At 38.9% G+C, this 16,973-nt stretch overlaps 1 protein-coding gene across 4 annotated transcripts in view; it reads right to left on the bottom strand.

The window, feature by feature from the left end:
- LOC137242818 (uncharacterized) overlaps nucleotides 1–16,759 on the bottom strand; it is a 188,185-nt gene extending 171,426 nt beyond the window's left edge. For 2 of the 4 annotated variants that reach the window (XR_010950370.1, XM_067770077.1), the window contains exon 1: nucleotides 16,520–16,759. The gene's annotated coding sequence lies outside the window, so the exon portion shown is untranslated. Of the gene's footprint in view, nucleotides 1–13,933; nucleotides 14,020–14,078; nucleotides 14,148–16,519 lie in introns of those variants that run through there. The other 2 variants (XR_010950372.1, XR_010950371.1) reach the window with 2 other exon arrangements.
- Nucleotides 16,760–16,973: the final 214 nt, after the last annotated feature.

The raw sequence follows: 16,973 nt of genomic DNA, 5'->3' as shown, positions 1-16,973 counted from the left end.
GGCGAAGACCTCATATTGTCCACAACAACCCTACAGCTGCGGTTTTTTAGGTGTGATTCAATCCATTTTAGAAATACTGAGTGGAGACCCATACAGGCCAGCTTCTTAACCATGACTACATGAGAAACCCGATCAAAAGCTTTAGAAAAGTCCGCATATACTGTGTCAACCTGACACCCAGACTGAAAAGCTGCGATGCAGTCATCAGAAAAAATAGCTAAGTTAGTCAAAGTTGAGCGTCCAGGAAGGAAGCCATGTTGCTCTGGACACACAATATTCCTAACGAAAAAAATTAATTTTTCTTGGATTATGCATTCAAAAAGCTTTGACGTGGCGGAAAGTTTTGAAATGGGTATGTAGTTGCTAATGTCATTTTTATTGCCATTCTTAAAAATAGGTGTAATAAAAGCCAGTTTCCACGCGTCAATGAAAGTACCCGAGGAAAGGGAAATTTTAAATATTAATAAAGGGGGATAAACCAGATCTTCGCACTGCTTAAATAAAATTGCTGAAAGACTATCAACATCGGTATTTCATGACTGTTTAAGTCGAGAGATGCCACAAACTACATCATCAAAAGACAGTACAAGATTTCCAAAATTTATCGATGGTTGTATGTTGAAACTAATGTCATCACTATTATCAGGGTCGGACGCGAAGTTGGCCATGAAAAACTCAGCGAACAGCTATAGTATCAACAGCTAGAGTATCAACAGCTTTATTGCCAAGGAAGAGAGAGGAGGGAATATTCGACTCAGATTTTTTCGAGTTAACAAAATTCCAAACCGATTTTGGATTTGTTTTTAAGTTTTCTTCAAAACTTAAAATGTAATTTCTGTGCAAAAATTTATCTAGGCACGTGAACTTCCTTTCAAAGTCTTTATACTTGTCGAAGAACACCATATTTTTACTATTCTTAAACTTGCGATAAAATGTAAATGTATTCCTCCTATTGAATTTTCATCAAGGCTGCGTTATGCCAAGGAACTTTATACTCCTTTTTGGAAACCAAAGGAATAGACCGTTTACAGATGTCCACAATAGTAGTTTTAAATATCTCGAAAGAATTGTTAGTGTCTGAGTTGTGAAACAGGCTACCCCAATTAATTTCCAGAAATAGATTGTTCAGGTCAAAAAAGTTGCGTCGCTTAAAATTAAAAGAAAAATTTTATTTATCATTACTGATTTTGGAAAATCTATAAAATTCAAAAGTTATGACTAACGGAACATGATGCATGTCAGACTTTGTAATAGGTGAGTCGCATTAAGCAGTGTAAAATTTAAATTATTATTCAAAAATACTAAATCTAAGGTGCGACCAAGTCGATTTGGGTAACAATTAATTTACTTTAAATCAATGCTTAAAAAGCTATCAATCACATATATTTCAATGAAGAACTGGAAGTATCTTGAGACCAATTTATGTTAGGAAGGTTGAAATCACCTAGCACGCAGAGATGATCGCCACCAATTTTATTCAGAGCCAAGGAAACAATATTGTCAACATGAGCTGGCTACTGTTGGGCGGAATATATGATGTATGCAAACTTGTCTCTCAATTTTTGAGATATCTTGATAAAATTTGGTGAGCGGGTATATTTAGGTGTCCGATTAGACATTTGTCGGAACCGGCGGGATCGGACTACTATAGCATATATCTTCCTTACAACCGATTTTTCAAAAAAAGCGGATTTTGGCATACTTCCTCAATTTATCAGATTGAAGCTTGAAACTTCACCATATGCTTTCGTATATTGCACACACTGTTGTCTGAAAAAATGGATGTGATCTGTGGTATATGTAGCATATGCCCTCCATAACCGATTGTTGAATAAGCTTTTCGTAATTACTGCTCCATTTTTACAGCTAGAGGCTTAAAATTTCACCGAATGCTTACTTATAGAGCATTCATTGTTGTCTGAACAATTTGCATATATCGGGGGTATATATAGTATCATACAACCGATTATTTAGATAAGAAACGTTGCGTAATTTCTGCCCCATTTTAACAGCTAGAACCCTCAAAATTCACCATATGCTTTCGTATATCTAATATCTAATCTAATATATATTATAAACTAGCTTTTACCCGCGGCCCCGTCAGCAAAGAGAAAACTAAATATATGGCCTATTCACGTTAGCCTGCTTATCAAGTTATCTGTTTAAAATTTTTGTCTAATGCATTTTTTTTTTGTAATTGAATAAAAAAATAAATAAATGAGCTGATAACCTGATAGGATCCCCAAATGATGCAGAAATTATCCAGAAAAAGCCACGAAGTAACCCCGTCGCTATGGCGAACGGATCCCGAAAACCGCCCAGAAATGCTCGGGAAGGGTCTCCAAAAGTTCCCGGAATAGTTCCAAATAAAACCCGAAATGCCAACGACACGTTTCTAGACTTATCCAGAGAACCACACAGAAATGATCCCTAAAGGGTACCAAAATGATCCCGAAATAGTCCCGAAAAAGTTCCGAAATTACCCTGACGGGCTCCCAGACGGATCTCAAAAACCATCCAGAAAATATCCAGGAGGGGCCCCTAAATTATCCCCACATGGTCAAGAAAAAGTACCGAAATCTCCACGAGGGGATCCAATACAGATCGCGAAAACCATACAGAAATGATTCCGCAAGGGTCCCAAAATGATCCCGAAATAGTTCGGAAATGACCCCGATGGGATCCCGCACGGATCCAGAAATGATCCCGGAAGCGTCCCAAAACTATCTCGAAAAAGTAACAAAAAAATCCCGAAATGACTCCTACGGCATCCCGGACAGATCCAGAAATGATTTGGGAAGGGTCCCCAAATGATCCCAAAATGGTCCCGAAATGACCCTGATGGATCCGGCAAACCATCAAGATATGATGCCGGAAGGGTCCCCAAATTATCCTGAAATAATACAGAAAAAGTCACGAAATTACCCCCTAAGGGTCCTCAAATGATCCCGAAATAGTCCCGAAAAAGTCTCGAAATTACCCTGATGGGTTCCCGTACAGATACCGAAATTCATCCAGAAAAGTTGCCGGAAGGATCCCCAAATGATCCCGTATTAGCCTCGAAAAAGTCCCGAAATGACCCCGACGGGATCCCGAGCTGATACCGAAAACCATCCAGAAGTGATGCCGGAAAGGTCCTCAAATGATCACCTAATAGTCCCCAAATGACCCTGACGTGATGCCAAAAATCATCCAGAAATGATGCCGAAAGGGTCCCCAAATGATCCCATATTAGTCGAGAAAAAGTCCCGAAATGACCCCGACGGGATCCCGGACGAATCCCGAAAACCATCCAGAAATGATGCCGGAAGGGACCCCAAATGATCCCGAAAAAGTCCCGAAACGATCCTGACGTGATCCCAGACGGATCCCAAAAACCATTTAGAAATGATGCCGGAAGGTACCCCAAATGATCCCGAAATAGTCCCGAAATGACCCCGACGGGATCCCGAACGAATCCCGAAAACCATCCAGAAATGACGTCGGAAGGGACCCCAAATGATCCCGAAAAAGTCCCGAAACGATCCTGACGGGATCCCAGACGGATCCCAAAAACCATTCAGAAATGATGCCGAAAGGGACCCCAAATGATCGCGAAAAAGTCCCGAAATGACCCCGACGGGATCCCGGACGGATCCCACAAACTATTAAGAAATGATGCCGGAAGGGACCCCAAATGATCCCCAAAAAGGCCCGAAATGACTTCGACGGGATCCCGAACGGATACCGAAAACCATCCAGAAATGATGCCGGAAAGGTCTCCATATGACCCTAACGGGATTACAAATAAGGTGAAGCTAACTATAAAACCCTGTTAATAAGGCAGAAGGCGCGTTGGAGCGAATGAAGAGTTACAAAGAAACATACAGGTAAAGCTAATAAAAGCGTGCTAATAAAAACAATTGAAGGAGGGCGGATGGCGAGAGGAGAAGGCGAGCACCACCGATCGTTTTTTCAAAATTGTTTAGATCTCGATCTGTATGAGCCAGATACCAAAAATTATTGATTTAGGAGGAAATTTATATTGTTATAACAATTTATAGATTTAGCACCAGAGGGGTAGAGGAGGGGGCGGGGGGCAATTCACGTTAGCCTGCTTATCAAGTTATCTGTTTAAAACTTTTTTTCTGTCTAATGCATTTTATTTTTGTAATTGAGTACAAAAAAGAAATAAATGAGCTGATAACCTGATAGGATCCCCAAATGATCCCGAAATTATCCAGAAAAGCCACGAAATGACCCCGACGCTATCGCGGACGGATCCCGAAAACCATCCAGAAATGCCCCGGAAAGGTCTCCAAAAGTTCCCGGAATAGTCCCAAAAAAACCCGAAATGACAACGACATGATTCTAGACTTATCCAGAGAACACAGAAATCATCCCTGAAGGGTACCAAAATGATCCCGAAATAGTCCCGAAATAGTTTTAAAATGACCCTGACGGGCTCCCGGACGGATCTCAAAAACCATCCTGAAAATATCCGGGAAGGGTCCCTCAATTATCCCAACATACTCCATATAAAGTGCCGAAATGACTCCGAGGGGATCCACAACGGATCGCGAAAACCATACAGAAATGATTCCGGAAGGGTCCCCTAAAATGATGCCGAAATAATCCGGAAATTACCCTGATGGAATCCTGCACGGATCCAGAAATGATCGCTCGGAAAAATCCAGAAATTACCCTGACGGGATCCCGAACGAATCATGAAAACCATCCCGATACCGAAAAATCCAGAAATGATGCCGGAAAGTCCTCAAATTATCCCCGAATAGTCCCGAAATGATCCTTACGGGATCCTGAAATGATGCCGAAATGGTTCCCAATTAATCCCGTATCAGTCGAAAAACGTCCCGAAATTACGCCGACGGGATCCCGAAAACCATCTAGAAATGATGCCGGAACGTACCTCAAATGATCCGGAAATAGTCCCAAAATGACGCGACGTGATCCTGGACGGATTCCGAAAATTAAAAATGCCAAATTTCATCCAAATCCGTCCAACCGTTCTTGCGTGATTGAGGCACAAAGACAAACGTCTGGACATGCAAACATCCAAACTCCCATTTATAATATATATTAGATATTAGATTAGACTAGCCTTTACCCGCGGCACCGTCCGCAAGGAGAAAATGAAATATATGGGCTATTGACGTTAGCCTGCTTATCAAGTTATCTGTTTAAAAATTTTTTTCTGTCTAATGCAATTTATTTTTGTAATTGAGTAAAAAAACGAACTAAATGAGCTGATAACCTGATAGGATACCCAAATGATCCCGAAATTATCCAGAAAAAGCCATGAAATGACCCCGACGTATCGCGGACGGATCCCGAAAACCAACCATAAATGGCCCGGAAGGGTCCCAAAACTTCCCGGAATAGTCCCAAAAAGACCCCGAAAAAGTTCCGAAAGGACCCTGACGGGCTCCCAAACGGATCTCAAAAACCATACAGAGGGAAGAGTCCCTAAATTATCCCGACATAGTCCAGAAAAAGTTCCGAAATGACCCCGAGGGGATCCACGACGGATCGCGAAAATTATACAGAAATGATTCCGGAAGGGTCCCAAAATGATCCCGAAATAGTCCGGAAATGACACCGATTCAGATCTGAATTCGTAAGGGCTCCAAAGTTATCCCGAAAAAGTAACAAAAAAATCTCGAAATGACTCCTACGGCATCACGGACGGATGCAGAAATGATCTCGGAAGGGTCCCAAAACAATCCCGAAAAAGTAAAAAAAAAATCCCGAAATTACTCCTAGTGCATCCCGGACGGATCCAGTCCCGAATGACCCTGATGGATCCAGCAAACGATCAAGAATTGATGCCGGAAGGGTCCCGAAATGATCCCGAAATAATACAGAAAAAGTCACGAAAATACCCCTAAAGAGTCGCGAATTGATCCCGAAATAGCCCCGAAAAAGTGCCGAAATATCCCGAAATCCATCCAGATCCGGGAGGGTTCCCAAATGATCCCAAAATGGTCCCGAAATGACCCTGATGGATCCAGCAAACCATCTAGAAATGATGCCGAAAGGGTACCCAAATGATCCCGTATTAGTCGCGAAAAAGTCCCGAAATGACCCGGACGGGATCCCGGACGGATCCCCAAAACCATCTAGAAATGACGCCGGAAGGTACCCCAAATGATCCCGAAAAATTTCTGAAATTACCCCAACGCCATCCCGGACAAATCCCTAAAACCATCCGGAAATGGTGCCGGAAGGGACCCCAAATGATCCCGAAATAGTCGCGAAATTACCCCGACTAGATCCCGGACGGATACCGAAAACCATCCAGATATGATGCCGGAAAGGTCCTCAAATGATCCCCTAATAGTCCCGAAATGACCCTGACGGGATCCCGGAGGGATCCCGAAAACCATCTAGAAATGATGCCAGAAGGTACACCAAATGGTCGCGAAATAGTCCGGAAATGACCCTGACGGGATCCCGGTTGGATCCCGAAAGCCATCTAGAAATGATGATGATATAGAAATGATGCCGGAAGGTACACCAAATGTTCCCGAAATAGTCCCGAAATGACCCCGACGGGATCCCGGACGGATCCCGAAAACCATCTAGAAATGATGCCAGAAGGTACACCAAATGATCCCGAAATAGTCCCGAAATGACCCCGAAGGGATCCCGGATGGATCCCGAAAACCATTTAGAAATGATGTCGGAAGGTACACCAAATGATCCCGAAATGACTCCGACGGGATCCCGGATGGATACCGAAAACCATCCAGAAATGATGCCGAAAGGGTCCCCAAATAATGGATGCTTACTATGAGCTCCCATATGTTCAAATCCCCCTTCCAGAGACAACTCCTGCGCACGCAGCTATATTATAGCTGGTAACCAAGCAGAAGATTCTAGGAGGTGAAACATCTAGACCTTTGGAGAAATATGGGGACAAGGCAACAGAGGGTATAAAAGCAGCGCAAACTGAAGAATGACTAATTAGTTTGATTTAAACACGCTGTTGTGAAGTACGTGATATTGAAGTATAATTGTTCTACTACAAGTAGACTAAATAAAGACCATATTGCAATACTCAATATTAGAGTGATTTATTCAACAGTTTAGCGGTTCGAACGTTAGAACGTTTTAGAAGGTTTCTAAAATTCGTTACAGTATATTGGACATTTAATACTGTTGTAAGGCCAATAGTCACCTATGCTTCCTTAGTTTTGTGGCAGAAGGCCACGCAAAGAACGGCAACAGCTAAACTAAGCAAACTGCATCGACTAGTTTGCGTTGGCATAACGGGTGCTATGAGAACCGCCCCTGCTGATGTACTTAGTGCTATAGTTGGAATACCTCCCTTCCCTATTCTGATGGAGGAAGAGGCAACACTAGGCGTAAACATTCATAGGAAATCCCTCATTACAACTGCGTTACGTAACGTCCCCAAGCTCAGAATCTCACGGAACTTTGAAGTGTCCATTGTGGACAGGACCCACTGGGAAATAGGGAATCCTTATAACGACCCTGACTCAGAGGTCTGGTTCACGGATGGATCGAAGAATGGGAGCATCTATGGGCCGAACTTCAGGAAATCGATACAAATGGGATACTACCCCACCATATTTCAGGCAGAAATTCATGCAATAGAAGTATGTGGTTGAGAATATCTGCGGATAGATGTGGCGGACAGCCAGGCGGCCCTGCGTGTTTGCAATCCTACACAGTTACATCTAAGCTGGTGGATGAATGCACTGAAATCCTTAATGCCCTGGGAGCAAAAAACAAGGTATTGTTAGGATGGGTTCCCGGACATCAGGGGCATGAAGGTAATGAACATGCAGATTACCTAGCAAAGCAGGGTGCTACAGCAGCATTATATGGTCCAGAGCCATTTTGTGGACTTACAAAAGCACACACCAGGGAAACTATTAGTAACTGGAAAACTAAACAATTCAGATGTCACTGGATTGACTGCCCAGGGCAAAGGCAGGCCAAACTGTTTATACTTCCGGCAACGGAAGTATCAGCCGAACTCATTAATCTAAGCAAGGAGGACCTAGGAACTCTCACTGGGTACTATACGAGACACTGCGGTCTACGATATCACCTAAGTAATTAAATCTAACCGATACCCAAATTTGTCGTTTCTGTGAGCTGGATGATGAAATGCCTGTTCACATTCTCTGCGAATGTGTCGCTCTAGCTAGGCAGAGATTATCCCATCTAGATGGTGGGACTCTTAATGCCTATGTGATATGGAGTAAAAAGCCTGAAGAAGTACTTAGATACATCAAAAGCCTCTAGATACAAAATTAGGCTGAAAGGTCTTACACAATAGATCTGCACAAAGTTCGTAGTGTTTCCAGACCTATTAATAATAATAATAACAAAATGCATTAGACAATTTTTCTAAAACCGGGTTGCCCTTCGGCAGAGATTTGACAAGCTTATAGGCTGCAATTTATTAATTAATTATAATTACTATCTTTTTGATAATTATTGTTGTACTAGAAAATATCTCAACATCTTATTTTACTAATATATTCTTTAACAAATACAAATACAAATACAAAATATTTCTGCCATGAAAAGCTGTTTAGCACAAATTTGTCTGCCTTTCGGCATAAAGCATGCAGCTTCCCAATGTTATAGAAAAATCAAAAACTATCACAAGTTGAAAGACAGGATCTGGCTCAATCTCCCCTGAGGAATAGTGTGCAAAAATGTTATTAGCAGTTTTTTTTTACACGCATATACGTTTACGTTTGCGCGTAAGAAAACGCTTATCCTCGCATAGATAATGCTTAGGAGACCCATCTAGCAGCAACTAGCTACAGAACATGGTGTACCGAAAAGCGGAGACACAAACTGTATATCTGTGTATAACCTATAGCTGAATCGCTTGCGATGAATAGTGGGCACACACCATGTTAAGAGGTGATACATAGACACATATTTCGGTTGCATTTGAGTATAATGCGTATTGAAATTTAGTAGTACGTAGCACTAATTTTATGCGCAGCTATTTCAGAAAAGTAGATAATAGAATAGTAGATAGATGCTTGGCACTAAATATAAAGTTTAAGCGTAAACGTCTATAGATGTAAAAAAAAAAAAAACAAAGCTTTTATTAGCCGTGTTTTTTTCTATACGCGTATACGTTTACGTTTGCGTTTAAAAAAACGATTATCCTAGCTTAGATAATGCTTAGGAGACCCATCTAGCGGCATTGGTTAAACAACTAGCTACAGCAAAGGGTGTACCGAAAAGCGGAGACAAAACCCTCTGTTGTATGTCTGTGTATAACATAGCTGCGATGAATTGTGGATACACACCATTTTTAGAGGTGAAACATAGACAAATATTTCAGTTACATCTGAGTATAATGCGTATTAAAAACACGTTCAAAATTAAGAACATTCGTTGACAAAAGTCTGTTAAGTATGTTTTTTCTTAACTCGTGACCGATGGGCTTGTTTTAAGAACAGTTTTTCCAAGCACACCGTTCGTATTTTATGACCACTTTGGTATTGATGTGTGAACCTTCTGCGCTCATTTCAAGCACTACTTGGGCTTGATTTAAGATTTTTCGTTCTCACGCTTCGAGAATAATTTGTCGTCGATTTAACATTTTTCGGTGTCAGTTCAAGAACGGTTTGCGCTTCATATTTGGGGGAGTGGGGAAGGTTGTCGTTGTTGTTGTTGTTGTTGTAGCGATGTGGTTGCTCCCCGAAGGCTTTGGGGAGTGTTATCGATGTGATGGTCCTTTGCCGGATACAGATCCGGTACGCTCCGGTACCACAACACCATTAAGGTGCTGGCCCGACCATCTCGGGAACGATTTATGTGGCCACATTAAACCTTCAGGCCATCCCCTCCCTCCCCAACCCCAAGTTCCATAAGGAGCTTAGGGTCGCCAGAGCCTCGTCTGTTAGTGAAACAGGATTCGCCGCGGATAGGTGAGGTTGACAATTGGGTTTGGAGAAGCTATATATTGCGCTGGCAACCTGCAGGGTTGCGCTACACAGCCCCTTGAATCTGGTATTTTAGTCGCCTCTTACGACAGGCGTACCTACCGCAGGTATATTCTGACCCCCTAACCAGCTGGGGGGAGTGGGAAAGGTAATTTTTTCAAGTAGGTACCCATTCATTTATTTTTTTATTAATAAATATTTTTTTTGTCATTAATAAAAAATATTAATAACAAAACAAATTATTATTAAAATTCCAAAAAGGTTTGAAAAAACGCATAATATGCATTTTTCATATATTTCTCCTATCGAGAAATTTTTCTTATTTGATAATGCAATCTGAATATATATTTAAAGCATTGCATAACAAGATTGAGAATTACCTGTGCATATGTGAAGGGAGGTGAACGAAAAATAAGAGTTAAAAAAATAGAATATAAAAAAATTATTTTAAAAAACTTCAGAGTTTGGCGCCGATCGAACTCGCGCCACACGATCGAAACCGCAACATCATAGCCGCTGGGCCACTACAACTGCCTGATAGCTTGTGCCAAATGGTGTATTTAACATTGTAGTGTACACGAATTATACCGTTTGTTTTTTCTAGAACTTAATTTAAGAACATTGATCTCATTAAAGAACATTTGTTCATATTTTAAGAGCAGTAGTTCTCTTTTCAAGAAAATGTTGTCAGTTCAAGAACAAGGTTGTTGTTTTGAGAATAGGTCGTTCGTTTTACAAGAACAAACAAGTAAGGACAGGACTGTCTTCGGCTGTGACGAAGACTTCATACCTTTCATGAATGGGGCTGAACAATAATCTTACGCCGTTCGTAATCTCCGAATAATCGGAAGTAAAAGATAAGAAATATATAATGAACAGATCTACATACCTAAAAGATTTTTAAGATAAATATAAAATAAAAAATAGGTAGGTACTTTGTGTGAGGATGCAAAGTTGCAGGTTTTTTGTGGTCTGCGTGTAAAAACTATGACTACGAATCACGTATTTCAACAATACATGACGTAAACGTAACTATTTGATGAAATTTGATGAATTTTGAAGCTTCTAGCCGTAAAAAAGGGGCAAAAATGACAGTTTATATGAAGTATATAATATATATACCACCGATCTCTATGATTTTTTCAGACAACAATATATGCTATATACGTAAGCATTTGGTGAAATTTGAAGTTTCTAGCTGTTAAAACGGGGCAGAAATTGCGCAAAGTTTCTTATCTGAACAATCGGTTGTATGAGATATATATTATGTATACCACCGATCTCAATGATTTTTTCAGACAACAATATATGCTATATACGTAAGCATTTGGTGAAATTTGAAGCTTCTAGCTGTTAAAATGGGGAAGAAATTGCGCAAAGTTTCTTATCTGAACAATCGGTTGTATGAGATATATATTATGTATACCACCGATCTCAATGATTTTTTCAGACAACAATATATGCTATACACGTAAGCATTTGGTGAAATTTGAAGCTTCTAGCTGTTAAAATGGGGAAGAAATTGCGCAAAGTTTCTTATCTCAACAATCGGTTGTATGAGATATATACTATATATACCACCGGTCTCTATGATTTTTTCAGACAACAGTATATGCTATACACGTAAACATTTGGTGAAATTTGAACATATCTAAACAATTTTTAAGATAAATATAAAATAAAAAATAGGTAGGTACTTTGTGTGAGGATGCAAAGTTTCAGGTTTTTTGTGGTCTGCGTGTAAAAACTATGACTACGAATCACGTATTTCAATAATATATGACGTAAACGTAACTATTTGATGAAATTTGATGAATTTTGAAGCTTCTAACCGTAAAAAAGGGGCAAAAATGACAGTTTATATGAAGTATATAATATATATACCACCGATCTCTTTGATTTTTTCAGACAACAATATATGCTATATACGTAAGCATTTTGTGCAATTTGAAGCTTCTAGCTGTTAAAACGGGGCAGAAATTGCGCAAAGTTTCTTATCTGAACAATCGGTTGTATGAGATATATACTATGTATACCACCGATCTCAATGATTTTTTCAGACATTAATATATGCTATACACGTAAGCATTTGGTGAAATTTGAAGCTTCTAGCTGTTAAAATGGGGCCGAAATCGCAAAAAAAATATATATATACTATATATATACTATATATACCATCATATATATATTATATATATCACCGATCTCTATGTTTTTTGACACAACAATACATACTATATACGTAAGGAATCGGTGAAATTTGAAGCTTATAGCTGTTAAAGTGGGGTAGAAATTGCGAAAAGTTTCTTATCTGAACAATCGGTTGTATGAGATATATACTATATATACAACCGATCTCTATGATTTTTTAAGACAACAATATATGCTATATACGTAAGCAATCGGTGAAATTTGAAGCTTATAGCTGTTAAAATGGGGTAGAAATTGCGAAAAGTTTCTTATCTGAACAATCGGTTGTATGAGATATATACTATATATACAACCGATCTCTATGATTTTTTCAGACAACAATATATGCTATATACGTAAGCAATCGGTGAAATTTGAAGCTTCTAGCTGTTAAAATGGGGTAGAAATTGCGAAAAGTTTCTTATCTGAACAATCGGTTGTATGAGATATATACTATATATACAACCGATCTCTATGATTTTTACAGACAACAATATATGCTATATACGTAAGCAATCGGTGAAATTTGAAGCTTATAGCTGTTAAAATGGGGTAGAAATTGCGAAAAGTTTCTTATCTGAACAATCGGTTGTATGAGATATATACTATATATACAACCGATCTCTATGATTTTTTCAGACAACAATATATGCTATATACGTAAGCAATCGGTGAAATTTGAAGCTTATAGCTGTTAAAATGGGGTAGAAATTGCGATAAGTTTCTTATCTGAACAATCGGTTGTATGAGATATATACTATATATACAACCGATCTCTTTGATTTTTCAGACAACAATATATGCTATATACGTAAGCAATTGGTAAAATTTGAAGCTTATAGCTGTTAAAATGGGGTAGAAATTGCGAAATGTTTCTTATCTGAACAATCGGTTGTATGAGATATATACTATATATACAACCGATCTCTATGATTTTTTCAGACAACAATACATGCTATTTACGTAAGCAATCGGTGAAATTTGAAGCTTATAGCTGTTAAAATGGGGTAGAAATTGCGAAAAGTTTCTTATCTGAACAATCGGTTGTATGAGATATATACTATATATACAACCGATCTCTATGATTTTTTCAGACAACAATATATGCTATATACGTAAGCAATCGGTGAAATTGGAAGCTTATAGCTGTTAAAATGGGGTAGAAATTGCGAAAAGTTTCTTATCTGAACAATCGGTTGTATGAGATATATAATATATATACAACCGATCTCTATGATTTTTTCAGACAACAATATATGCTATATACGTAAGTATTCGGTGAAATTTGAAGCTTCTAGCTGTTAAAATGGGGCTAAAATTTGCGAAAATATATATCTATATATATACCGATCTTTATGATTTTTTCAGACAACAATATATGCTATATACGTAAGCATTCGTTGAAATTTGAAGCCTCTAGCTCTTAAAATAGGGCAGTAAATACGAAAAGTTCCTTATGTGAACAATCGGTTGTGGGGGATATATACTATATATACGACCGATCTCATCAATTTTTTCAGGCAACAATCTGTTAAATTGGGTAAGATATTACAAAAATCCTCTTTTTCTGAAAAATCGATTGTATGGAGGATCCGGTCGGTTCCGACAAATGTCTAATGGGACACCCAAATACAACCGCTCACCAAATTTTATCAAGATGTCTCAAAAATTGAGGGACTAGTTTGCATACAAACAGACAGACGGACAGACGGACATGGCTAAATCAACTCAGCTCTTCAACCTGATTATTTCGGTATACTATCTATCTATCTATCTATTTTCCTTTAAGGACTTACAATTTTCGGTTTCGTGACGAAATTAATATGACATTTCATTTTCATGAAAGGTATAAAAATTGAGAACATGAAAAGCTTTAATTAAGTCCGGTGGTGCTGGATTTTAGAACGGCGTTTTTCTCTGAGTGTACATACTAATTTTATGCGCAGCAATTTCAGAGGTGTATTTAAAGTTTGACGCTTAGCAGTCCATATAAAGTTTAAGCGTAAACGTCTATAGATGTAAAAAAAAACAAATAAGGAAGGCTAAGTTCGGGTGTAACCGAACATTACATACTCAGCTGAAAGCTTTGAAGACAAAATAAGGGGAAATAACCATGTAGGAAAATGAACCTCGGGTAACCCTGGAATGTGTTTGTATGACATGTGTATCAAATGGAAGGTATTAAAGAGTATTTTAAGAGGGACTGGGCCATAGTTCTATAGGTGGACGCCTTTTCGAGATATCGCCATAAAGGTGGACCAGGGGTGACTCTGGAATTTGTTTGTACGATATAGGTATCAAATGAAAGGTGTTAATGAGTATTTTAAAAGGGAGTGGACCTTAGTTCTATAGGTAGACGCCTTTTCGAGATATCGCCATAAAGGTGGACCAGAGGTGACTCTAGAATGCGTTTGTACAATATGGGTATCAAACGAAAGTGTTAATGAGTATTTTAAAAGGGAGTGGGCCTTGGTTCTATGGGTGGACGCCTTTACGAGATATCACCATAAAGGTGGACCAGGGGTGACTCTAGAATTTGTTTGTACGATATGGGTATCAAATGAAAGGTGTTAATGAGTATTTTAAAAGGGAGTGTGCCTTAGTTCTATAGGTGGACGCCTTTTTGAGATATCGCCATAAAAGTGGACCAGGGGTGACTCTAGAATTTGTTTGTACGATATAGGTCAAATGGAAGGTGTTAATGAGTATTTTAAAAGGGCATGGGCCTTAGTTCTATAGGTGGACGCCTTTTCGAGATATCGTCATAAAGGTGGACCAGGGGTGACTCTGGAATTTGTTTGTACGATATAGGTATCAAATGAAAGGTGTTAATGAGTATTTTAAAAGGGAGTGGGCCTTAGTTCTATAGGTAGACGCCTTTTCGAGATATCGCCATAAAGGTGGACCAGAGGTGACTCTAGAATGCGTTTGTACAATATGGGTATCAAACGAAAGGTGTTAATGAGTATTTTAAAAGGGAGTGGGCCTTGGTTCTATGGGTGGACGCCTTTACGAGATATCAACATAAAGGTGGACCAGGGGTGACTCTAGAATTTGTTTGTACGATATGGGTATCAAATGAAAGGTGTTAATGAGTATTTTAAAAGGGAGTGTGCCTTAGTTCTATAGGTGGACGCCTTTTTGAGATATCGCCATAAAAGTGGACCAGGGTTGACTCTAGAATTTGTTTGTATGATATGGGTATCAAATGAAAGGTGTTAATGAGTATTTTGAAAGGGAGTGGGCCTTAGTTTTATAGGTGGACACCTTTTCGAGATATTGTTATAAAGGTGGACCAGAGTTGACTCTAGAATGCGTTTGTACAATATGTGTATCAAACGAAAGGTGATAATGAGTATTTTAAAAGGGAGTGGGCCTTAGTTCTATAGGTGGACTCCTTTTCAAGATATCGCCATAAAGGTGGACCAGGGGTGACTCTAGAATGTGTTTTGTGATATGGGTATCAAGTTAAAGGTATTAATGAGGGTTTTAAAAGAGAGTGGTGGTAGTTGTATATGTGAAGGTGTTTTCGATATATCGACCAAAATGTGGACCACGGTGACCCAGAACATCATTTGTCGGGTACCGGTAATTTATTTATATATGTAATACCACGAACAGTATTCCTGACCAGATTACAAGGGCTTTTGATTTCGCCGTGCAGAATTTTTTCATTTTCTTCTGCTTAATATGGTAGGTGTCACACCCATATTAGAAAAAAAATTTTCTAAAGTTATATTTTGCGTCAATAAACCAATCCAGTTACCATGTTTCATCCCTTTTCTCGTATTTGGTATAGAATTATGGCATTTTTTCATTTTTCGTAACTTTCGATATCGAAAAAGTGGGCGTGGTCATAGCCGGATTTCGGCCATTTTTCACACCAATACAAAGTGAGTTCATATAAGTACGTGAACTAAGTTTAGTAAAGATATATCGATGTTTGCTCAAGTTATCGTGTTAACGACTTAGCGGAAGGACAGACGGTAAACTGTGTATAAAAACTGGGCGTGGCTTCAACCAATTTCGCCCATTTTCACAGAAAGCAGTTATCGTCCTAGAATCTAAACCCCTACCAAATTTCACAAGGATTGGTAAATTTTTGTTCGACTTATGGCATTAAAAGTATCCTAGACAAATTAAATGAAAAAGGCGGAGCCACGCCCATTTTGAAATTTTCTTTTACATGGCTAAATGAATTTCTTTTTTCGCCCATATCATTTTGATATATAGAAGTCTATATCTATCTCGATTAGTTTTTGCCGTTACGGGGTACCGTTATGCGAACAAAGTTAATATACTCTGTGAGTTCTGTTCAGCTGAGTATAAAAAACACAGCTATTATTATTACACAAAGAGCTAATTTTTATGTGGGTATTTACCCATATGTACACATTTTAGCTTTGTACGGCTATTTGGAATGACTTTACAACCGCATATTGACTCCGTTGGCACTATTTTGTTATTAAAGATTGTTTCGTCTCTGTATGCCGTTGAGTTCTTTAAATGCCTTTTACTGCATTTTGCTAAACGATTTCACTTCACTATTTATTTTGCCCAACTTGTGAAAGAACTTTTACTGCGGCTATATATCGTTATAAAAGCACTCATTTGTTGAACTCACGAAACTCGACTAAAATTTTTTGAATTCTTAACGCTTTGCATAGCTCATAATATTTGTGCACAAAAAACATATTCACACACATTTAGGTCCAGTTTTTCAGTGCGGGTTAAATTTTATGTTGGCACACAAAGTGGCAGGGTTAAACTCTAATCAACTTTAACTGGAGTTTAAACGCGCACTAAAATACCGGCCCCTTACATATTAGTTGCTGT

The sequence above is a fragment of the Eurosta solidaginis genome, chromosome 2 (genome assembly GCF_040869045.1).
Source record: "Eurosta solidaginis isolate ZX-2024a chromosome 2, ASM4086904v1, whole genome shotgun sequence".
Lineage (NCBI taxonomy): Eukaryota > Metazoa > Arthropoda > Insecta > Diptera > Tephritidae > Eurosta > Eurosta solidaginis.
This window is presented reverse-complemented; position numbering and strand designations above follow the sequence as displayed.